The sequence below is a fragment of the Gossypium raimondii genome, chromosome 4 (assembly GCF_025698545.1).
Source record: "Gossypium raimondii isolate GPD5lz chromosome 4, ASM2569854v1, whole genome shotgun sequence".
Taxonomy (NCBI): domain Eukaryota; kingdom Viridiplantae; phylum Streptophyta; class Magnoliopsida; order Malvales; family Malvaceae; genus Gossypium; species Gossypium raimondii.
In genome coordinates this window covers 27,450,009-27,460,097 of record NC_068568.1, presented here as the reverse complement: position 1 = coordinate 27,460,097, position 10,089 = coordinate 27,450,009, and the positions used below count along the sequence as shown (strand labels likewise).

The following is a 10,089-nucleotide window of genomic DNA, read 5'->3' as shown; positions in this document are numbered from 1 at the left end:
ACATTAAAAACATGTATTAAGACTTATATATAAGTCAGAGGAAATTAATTTGACTTAATAACATGTAGGAAAAACACAATTAATCATGCATAATTAAATCGACAGATTTGAGACAAAGTAAATAGCAAAAATTATTTGAGTTTGAATTTGCAAGTTTTGAGCTAAATTGAGTGATTTGAGCTCATTGAGCTAAATTGGAAGTTAATTCATTTCGTAGTAAAATGCATGGAGTGTTCTTCGAGTTGGTCCAAGCTTCTTCGATGTGCCCAACCAAAGTCTCGCCCCAAACTTTGTTAACTAAAGTCAAATGACCTCCTTGAATTGTTTGGCTCGTGATCGGGTGATGGGACCTTGAGGCAGCTCCAAAGGCCCCTTGCTCGAGCTAGATTGGACTTGAGGCGTGGCCGTATCACCATTTCTTTCACCCATTCAAAGCATGAACCTAAACACTATTTCTCATATGACCAAGACATCATAACCAATCCAAAACATGCATAAAAATGACCAATTCATTACACCAATTACCCAAACAACCCATATGTCAATAAGGCACCTCAATCACAACAATCAAACATACCTAAACATGTGTATATTCAGTCATTCATCAACCATTCACATCTAACCTATTTCAATACCAAACTTACCACAACTGACCACATTGAAACTACACCAACACATACTAATATGGTCATTCAAAAACATGCATTAACCTAACTATATTAACATCAACCATCAAGGCATCAAAATACCATAAGTACCACAAATTCGAAGCTTCTATGCCATAAACATCAACTAAACATTAAACTTAAGTCAACCTACACATGTCATTATAATCTTGACCAAAACTTCAAAATCTACCGATATAATCTCTAGATAGTGTGAAAGGTCTCCAACAAGGTTCCCAACCGTACGAGCTTCTGATTATCTATAAAACATAAGAAAGAAAACTACGTAAGCATGTAATGCTTAGTAAGTTCATAAAACATAAAACATAACTTATCATTTCATTACATAACCTTAAATTTATACATAATACAATCCAACCGTAAGCTTGGCACAAGCCTAAGCACCAACAACAACACATGTTAGCATACTCAAACATAATCTACATGAGTTTAACATAGATAAGCCATTACACATGAACATAATTCATTTGAATTCATCATCTTCTTTAACATAACATACTTTCAATACAACTCACCATTTCAATTCTTTTCATAAATACATATCATGTTTCATATTGAACACTTACCATTTCCTTTCCTTTTCATGCTCGTTGAACTGTTTAGAATATCATCGGATACTCGAGATAGCTCACACGAAGTGTGCTAAACATATAACGGTAACCTTTCCTTTACATCATTGCTCACACAAGCTATGAAATGGGCTTGTTCAAATAAGCTGTGGGTTTCAATGTAAGCTACACGATGCTAATCACACAAGCTGTGGAGTATCCACAACAAATGCAAGACCTCAGCCATTGGTAGGACATTCAATTGACATAGCATGGCATTGTTGGATTTTTATCATTCAATTGACATAAAATTTAACATATTAACATATCATTTATAATAGCATTAAAGCGATATTTAATCATACGAACTTACCTCGACGATTAAGGCGTAGAAACGGAGTCAACTAATTCGAAGCTTTAGCTTTACCCCGATCTAAATCCTTACAAGGCCTATCTTAATCTAAATAGGTAAATTCAATCTATTTAATACACATAATATTTAATTTAATCCAAAATTCATCCTTTTACAAATTTACATTTTTGCCCATAATATTTTAACTTCTTTACAATTTAGTCCTTAAGCTCATAAATGGAAATTTACGCAATTTCATACTTAACCCATGCTAGCCGAATTTATTATGAACACATATAAATTCATACAAATCATCATTTCACAATTTAACCATGTACTTTTTCTACTTTTACAAATAAGTCCCTAATTGACATTTTCATCAAAAATCACTTTACAAAACTTGTTTATTTATCAATAAGGACTCATAATATTTCATCAAACTTTATAAATCATACAAACATGTTCATGAAGAAACCCTAATCCTGTAACATTTTTGCAAATTAGTCCCTGGGCTAGTTAGATTAAGCTACAACGACTTCAAAAACATAGAAATCATTAAGAATGGGATCAAAATCACTTACATGCAAGTAAATCAATATGGCCGAATGAAGAACCCTATTTTTGGCAAATTATTTCTTCAATTCTTGGTGGTAGCTAATTTGGAGAAGATGAATGAAATTTGGTTTTAATTAATTTAACCTTATTAATTCTTTTACTATTTTATCCTTTAAAAATATCCTTAATTTCAATAAATCCAAATCCACAAATTTCCATTACCACATAAATGATCTAATTACCATATAAGTCCTCTTACATTAAATTTCTATAGCCATTTAACACCTTTAGCTACTAGAACTACACTTTTGCACCTTTTACGTTTTAGTCCTTTTCATGAAATAAAGCATGCAAACGGAAAAATTTCTTAACAAAATTTTTATACGACACTACTAACATACCATAGACCTTAAAATAATAATAAAATAAATATTTTCATGTCAGATTTGTGATCCCAAAACCACTATTCCAATTTCACTAAAAACGGGCTATTACAATATATAACAGAGACAGACCCATCAAAGAACATGTAGTGCCGATCTTAGATGATCTGAATCTAGGAATTGTTAGGCCACATATTCAGGCTCAACATTTCGAGTTAAAGCCGGTGATGTTTCAAATGTTACAAACTATAGGGAAGTTTAGTGGATTGCCTACTGAGGATCCACAGTTACACGACTCTTTTTGGAAGTCTGCGATTCATTCAGGTAGCAGAGTGTTCGTGAAGATGCCCTAAAATTGTAGTTATTCCCTTATTCATTGTGAGATCATGCCAGAGCATGGTTAAATGCATTGCCGTTAGGTACGGTGGCATCTTGGAATGAACTTTGTCAGAGGTTTTTACTGAGATATAATCCTCCAAACATGAATGCCAAATCAAGGAATGATATTATGTCCTTTCAATAGTCGGGGAATGAAACATTATATGAAGCATGGGAGGGATTCAAGGAGTTAATTAGAAAATGCATGATGTCTGGTTTTCAACATTGAACGCAAATGGAAATGTTTTACAATGGATTAAATGTGCATACAAGGACAGTGGTTGATGCATCTGCCAATGGGTATCATCTTTAACGAATATTATTAAAACACTAAAAAGACCAGCTGTAGTGTAGGAAATAAAAGCAAGTGAGTTAGCATGTGTTTATTGCAGAGAATATCAGTTTTTGATGAATGCCCATCGAATCCAGCCTCAGTTCATTATATAGGAATTTTTAATCGCAACAATAACAACCTGTATTCTAGCACATTTAATCCGAGGTGGAAGTAACATCCCAACTTTAGTTGGAGTAATCCAAGGGTGGGAAATTCCAACAATTCTATTTGATAGAATGTTACGGGTGCACCACTGCATACAATTAACTCATGCCAAGACAAAATGTTCAAAAAATTTAGCTTCGAGTTCTTTATCAATGGAAGATCTATTGAAGGAATACATGGCCAAGAATGATGCTATCATTCAAAGTCAAGCTACATCTTTTAAAAGCTTTAGAGAATCAAGTGGGGAAAAATGCCAAAGAATTAAGGTCAAGATCACAAGGAGCACTATCTCAAAGAAAGGAACAGTGGCAAGCCATTACACTCAGAAGTGGTACGTAGTTATCAGGAGTTGTTAATAACACCATTATTGCAGAACATAGTTCAAATTTCACAAATAAGAAGAATTTTGAACCAGTAGCGGACTAGGCTACAAAGGAAAAGATTAACCAAAGTAAATGTCGAAGTAGATTCATTTTGTAATGCCAATAAAAAGGCCATGGTGCAACAACCTCAACAAATGGAAGGAAGGCCACCGCTACCTTTCCCTCAGCATTTCCAAAAATCTGAGCAAAACTTTCAATTTAAGAAATTATCGAAAGTTCTTAAATAATTACATATCAAGATATTGTTGGTGGAAGCATTGGAGCAAATGCCCAACTATGTGAAATTCATGAAAGATATCTTATCAAAGAAGAGAAGGTTAGGGGAGTTCGAAACTGTTTCTCTCACTGAAGGATGCACAGCAATGCTGAGAAGCAAATAGCCACCAAAATTGAAGGATCCAAGGAGTTTTACTATACCTTGCTCTATTGGAAACCATTATGTAGGAAAAATATTATGCGACCTAGGTGCAAGTATAAATATAATGCCTATGTCTATTTTCAAGAAGTTGGGAATAGGGAAGGCGAGACCTACAACTAGCACTTTGCAATTAGTTGATCGCTCATATGTACATCGAGAAGGTAAAATAGAAGACGTGTTGGTAAGAGTTGACAAATATAGTTTTCTAGCAGATTTTATTATTCTAGAATGTGAGGCCGATAAAGTGGTACCAATCATACTTGGGAAATCTTTTCTAGCACCCAGTAGAACATTAATTGATGTATAAAAAGGTGAATTAACTATGAAAGTTAATGATCAATATATAACTTTTAATGTTTTCAATGCTATGAAGTGTGCAGATACAGATGAAGAATGTTACGCTGTTGAGATTTTTGACACAATAGTTCAGGAAGAATTTGTAGAATTCTATCACAATAATTGTAATGATGATGCAGACTCATTTGAGTTAATTGAAGTAGAAAGGATTGAAGAGCTTGATGGACTGATGGAAGTTAAGCAAATTGAGAATGGACCAAGGAAAAGTTTTGAACCATTAAATTTATCGGACAATTCTTTTAAACTTCTTTGGCCATCCATAGAAGATCTTCCTATGTTGGAATTGAAGCCTTTGCCAGCATATCTAAAGTATGCTTACTCGGGAAATAATAACACATTGCCAGTAATTATTTCTGTGGCATTGGCATTAGATCAAGAGGCTCAATTATTGAAAATTTTAAAGAAATCTAAGAAAGCATTGGGATGGACGATTGCGGATATCAAAGGAATCAGTCCAGTAATCTACATGCACAAGATATTATTAGAGGATTGCCATAGTAAATCTATTGAGCAGTAGAGAAGACTGAATTCCATTATGAAGGAAGTTGTTAAAAAGGAGATTATGAAATGGCTGGATGTTGGAATCATATACCCAATTTCAAATAGTTATTGGGTGAGCCCTATTCAATGTGTACTTCAAAAATGGGGTGTCACCGTGGTAATAAATGATAATAACGAAATCATTTTTACTCGTACTGTCACGAGATGGAGGGTTTGTATGGACTATCGAAAACTCAACAAAGCAACAAGGAATGACCATTTTCCTCTTCCATTTATCGACTAGATCTTAGATAGATTAGCGAGGAAAGGCTTCTATTATTTTCTAGATGGGTATTCGGGGTATACCTAGATTGCCATAACTCCTACTGATCAAGAGAAGACCACATTCACATGTCCTTATGGAACTTCTGTGTTCTGACGAATGGCGTTTGTATTATGCAATGCCATTTAAACATTTCAATGTTGCATAATGGAAATATTTTTGGACATGGTGGAGAAATTTTTAGAAGTTTTTGTGGATACCTTTTCTTCAATTGGGAGAAGTGCCACTTCATGGTCTGTGAAGGCATTGTTCTAGGACATAAAATTTCACAGCAAGGGATTGCCGTCGACAAAGCAAAAATCGAAGTTATTGAGAAATTATCACCACCCTCCATAGTTAAAAGTATGTGCAATTTTCTTTACCATACAGGATTCTATCGACGATTCATGAAAGATTTTTTGAAAATATCAAAACCCCTGTGTACATTGTTAGAACACAACAGATCTTTCAATTTTGATGAGCCGTGCTTATAAGCATTTGAGGAGTTGAAAAAACCGCTTGTCACAACACCAAAAGTCATAACACCAGATTGGACTTTACCTTTCAAACTTATGTGTGATGCTAGTGATTTTGCCATAGGGGTAGTACTTGGATAAAGAAAGGACAAGGTATTTCATGCTATCTACTATGCAAGCCGTATGTTGACTAGTTCATGACAAATTATACCACTATTGAGGAGGAGCTGTTAGCCGTGGTATTTATGTTCGACAAATTTAGAGCTTATTAGGTACCAAAGTTACGGTTTATACGGACCACTCTGCTACTAAATATTTGGTGACCAAGAAAGATGCCAAGCCCAGGTTAATTCGATGGATACTACTATTGTAGGAATTTGATCTGGAAATTAGAGATAAGAAAGGCATAGAAAATGAAGTGGTTGATCACTTGTCTCGAATTGAAGCAGGAAATGAAGACGATAATATTTAGCGCATTCAAGATGATTTCCTAGATGAGTAACTATTAGTAGCCATGGCATTATCGTGGTATGTTGATATTGTAAATTTTTTGGCCAGTGGATTGCTGCCACCTGACCTCACCAATCAAAGACGAAGAAAATTTCTCTATGATGCCAAGCAGTATTATTGGGATGAGTCATTTTTATTCAAACATTATGCAAACGGGATAATTTAGAGGTGTGTTATAGATGATGAGATTTAAAGTATTTTATGTCATTGTCATTCAGCATTGTAGGGCACTTTGGGGGCATAAGAACTACCGTAAAAGTTCTCCAATCAAGTTTTTATTGGCCAACCATGTTTAAAGATTCTCATGAAATTTGCGAAGCTCACCATCGTTGTCAAAGAACTGGAAATCTATTGATGAGGTATGAAATGCCCTTGCAAACTATTTTAGAAGTGAAACTATTTGACGTTTGGGGAATTGATTTTATGGGTCTATTACCACCTTCTTGGGCCAATGTACACATACTTTTAGCTGTTGATTATGTCTCCAAGTGGGTTAAGGTTGTTGCTTTACCAATAAATGATGCCAAAGCGGTACTGAAATTTCTACATAAGAATATTTTTATATAGTTTGGTACCCCTCATGCTCTAATAAGTGATGAAAGTTCACACTTTGATTGCTAATTAGTTGCTAATGCTTTGAACAAGTATGGTGTTAAACATAAAATTGCCACGACTACCATATCCAAACAAATGGACAGGCTGAAGTCTCTAATAGAAAGGTTAAACAAATTTTAGAGAAGGTAGTCAATCCAGACCGTAAAGATTGGTCATCTAGATTGGATGAACCTTTATGGGCATATCGCACTGCATTCAAGTTACCATTGGGGATGTTTCCCTTCAAGCTTGTTTATGGGAAACCCTGTCATTTGCCCGTTGAACTTGAACATAAGACATATTGGGCAATTAAGAAATTAAATATGGATTGGAGTGCCGCTTGTACCAACCACCTATTAGAGTTGAATGAGATGGAAGAATTCCAAGCACAAACCTATGAGAATGCCAAGCTGTACAAAGAAAAGACTAAACAATAGCATGAAAACAAAATTTTTCCATGGCAATTTTCACTTGGACAATAGGTCTTGGTATTCAATTCCAGGCTTAAATTGTTTCCTAGAAAATTGAAATCTCGTTGGTTTATCCCGTTCGAGATAGTGCATGTCCATCCTCATGGAGCAGTAGAAGTTAAAGACAGCAAGACTAATTCTGTTTTCAAAGTCATTGGCAAACATTTAAAGCACTACTTTGGAGCCCCTATAATTCGTGATAAAAATTCCATCACTTCTCGAAATGCTTAATATTTCTTTCTGGTCTGATTTATTCATTTACTTTGCTTTTAATTTCTTTGTTTAGTTTCTTCAATAAGTTTACTTAACTATTATTTTCTTTTTTTTATAGACACATTATGTCCTAGGTTTGTAGAATTCAACCCATTTAATATATTAGTTAATTTTAATTTACTAAATTTTCTATTATTTTTCTTTTTCTGCTCAATTTTTCTTTTTTCAATGTCAGGGCATAATCTCAGGTTAATCTTAGTCCCCACGTCATCGCTATATTTTCTCTCACATTTTACCCTAATTAGTTCACTTCTTTTATAACTTCTTTTTCATTTCATCCTCTTCTACTTTCTTCACTTTTACTCCATAAAACTGTAAAGGTATCACCTTTTTTTCTAGTCACTATTGTCTCTCCAATGGCTCACCAAGCACCATCTTCTTCCACCTCTGTGCCTCCACGAACATTCTTTAGCAAAATTAAAGAAGAAAAGTATACCCATAACATATCAAAGAGGCCATTTTGTCTAGAAAAAGGTTTCCTTTTTGAAGATGCACCTTTTATGCGCTACTCTGACGCGATCTCTTTTGTAAAGGAGAAACATGGATGGCAAATCTTCTGTCTCTACCCTAATGATGTTCTCACCAAGGTACTAAAAGAATTTTATGCTCATCTCACCTCTCCTACTAATGCTTTTATATATGTGAGCGGTGTCTTGGTGATGTTCGCTGAAGACTCCATTAATACGCAATATGGGTTATCTGACGGCCCTGATGAACACGCCCAATTTGTCAAGACTATTACAACTAAAGAACTCCACCAAGTTTTGATAGATTTATATGTCGCGGGGATGAAGTGGATAGTTTCTCGAAATGATTGCTATACCATTTATCATGTATCGTCGAAGCCTCATTGCAGAGTCTGGTATCATTTCTTTAAAACTCGTCTCATCCTTTCTACTCATAACTCAACTATTTCAAAAGAACACCTGTTATTATTACATTTGATTATGACGGGCAGAAAGATCAATGTTGGAAGCATTATCTTTAGAGAAGTCCATCGTTGCTCTCAAAACAATGCCGGTACTTTAAATTTTTTGTCACTCATTACAGCACGTTGTCAAATATGAAGGTTCCTATTTAAGTGAATGAAGAGACAATCCCCCCCCCAAAAAAAGCAAAACAAAGCAACTTGCCCTAAGATTTTTTGGGGAGGTATGCCAAGGAATTTGGGTTCTACATCTACATCATCGCCACCTATGAATACTGATGCTATTTCATTAACATCTCATAGTAACTTTGAGCAAGTTGTGATTGATGTGCTTGAGATGTTGCAACAAAAATTATAAATGATGGAGAAACACCAACTAAATCTAGCCACTGATTTTGGCTGAGCTCAAGAGGAAATGGCTCTATTTTGGGGGTATGTCTGACGAAGAGATGAGGCCATGATGAAATCTCTTCAGAAGAACTTTATCCGACCTATGCCTACATTCCCTGTTTCTCCTACATAATTATTATTGGAGCCAAATGATGATGATGAAGATGGCGAAGAAGCCATTACAAAAAAGAAGACCACAAAATAAGAAAGAGAAGTAGAGAAAATTGAATCTGTACATGTTGAACCTGATAAGGATGAAGCTGATGTGAATCAAGCTACTACACTTACTGACACCACCACTACACCGAAATCCATTACACCTATGAACAAACAAGATCATGCGGTTCATCAACTGATTGATGATCTTACGATGTCAGATACTGATGATGATGAAGATGTGCCTATTATCCAGCTAAAACGGAAGCCCTACAAGTGAGATGCTGGAAAATCCATTCAAGATGATGATGGCGATGTAGAAAGGAAGCAACGCTACAAACGTACTGCCAAAAAATCAACCCAACCGAAGTAGAGTAACCCAAATTCATTCCAAGCTTTTGTTTTATTCTTTCATTTTATAATATATGTTTCATGCATTCATATTTAGTTGTTATTACATTTTTATAATTGCCAGCTGTTGTTTTTGCATTTTGACATTTTTCATTATTCATGCATTGAGGACAATGCATCCCTTAGGTTTTGGGGTGTGTTGTGTTGTAAATATAGTACATTGTAGATAGATGTTTTAATATTCATGCATTTTTTCATTCATTTTGCCATTATATACAAATGCCAAATAACTGCTAGACTATGCTGAGTATATTGTTATCGGTGATGTTCAATGAAGATAATAACCCTTCGATTAATTTAGAAAATTTTGATAGTTGATTAAGCATGTTTAGCTTAGGATAGTTGTTTGTAAATTGATTCATAAAAGTAGAATAACTTAAGTATCAATGCAATTTAATCTATAGTAGGGTTCTTTTCATGCATTTAGAATTTCTTGAACCTAAATTCAATAATTTGGTTATGAATAATAAGGATTACCCTAGCAATAATTTTACACTGCAATGTTTGAAACTGTTGAGTA

At 34.6% G+C, this 10,089-nt stretch overlaps 1 non-coding gene across 1 annotated transcript; it reads right to left on the bottom strand.

Moving 5' to 3' along the window:
* Positions 1–3,013: 3,013 nt before the first annotated feature.
* LOC128040810 (small nucleolar RNA R71) lies at positions 3,014–3,117 on the bottom strand. Its single transcript, XR_008195616.1, has one exon. It is a non-coding gene; the product is annotated as a small nucleolar RNA R71 (small nucleolar RNA).
* Positions 3,118–10,089: the final 6,972 nt, after the last annotated feature.